Consider the following 695-nt stretch of genomic DNA (forward strand, 5'->3'; position numbering starts at 1 on the left):
ACCTCCCTTCAATAGGGATAATACTTCACTTACGTCAGGGGAGGGGGAGGTACCTCCTCATAATATATATCGTAGAAACCGATAGTATCTTTGAAGATTTACATTATCCACATTCGAGATTCTCAGTAATGAGGTAGTTCTCCCACACCCGTATGCCGAATCGGGGACTATAACCATATAGTCGATCAACCGATAGAGGATTCAATATCATGCCTATTTTAAGCTCTAATAATGGATAGAAGACTCCATACCCTCCCTTCTCTTGGCCAATCTAATGCTTCTAAGGATCCGAGTCTAGCGTCGCTTCTTCGAGAATCCCTACTCCAGAGTACTGAATGGTTGGGATAAGCAAATCAATCAATCTTTGTTTTGTCCTCGTCGGAGTCTAGATGTATCGAAGGCTTCTACTCGCTCGACTTGTTACTAGATTGTAAAACCGGAGATTCCACCCCCGGGAATTCTTCCCGATGGGGTTCCCCCCACAGGGGGGGATGTTCTGTCGGTGTGGATCCGTGACAATACCCCGTTCCGGAGTCCCAATCGGGACTATTCCCAACGGGGAATTCAACTCGAGGGGGAACCAATGAATTACTTGTAGAAGCTACTGCTGGAGACTACTAAATATCAGGCTTACTATACGAAAGAGTCAGGTCATATATCATTCCGTTTTGGCGAGAGAGTCATGCCTTTGCGAA

This window comes from Dipteris shenzhenensis, unplaced genomic scaffold (genome assembly GCF_047967505.1).
Source record: "Dipteris shenzhenensis isolate YYH24624 ecotype China unplaced genomic scaffold, Dip_SZ_1.0 scaf0429, whole genome shotgun sequence".
NCBI classification, from domain to species: domain Eukaryota; kingdom Viridiplantae; phylum Streptophyta; class Polypodiopsida; order Gleicheniales; family Dipteridaceae; genus Dipteris; species Dipteris shenzhenensis.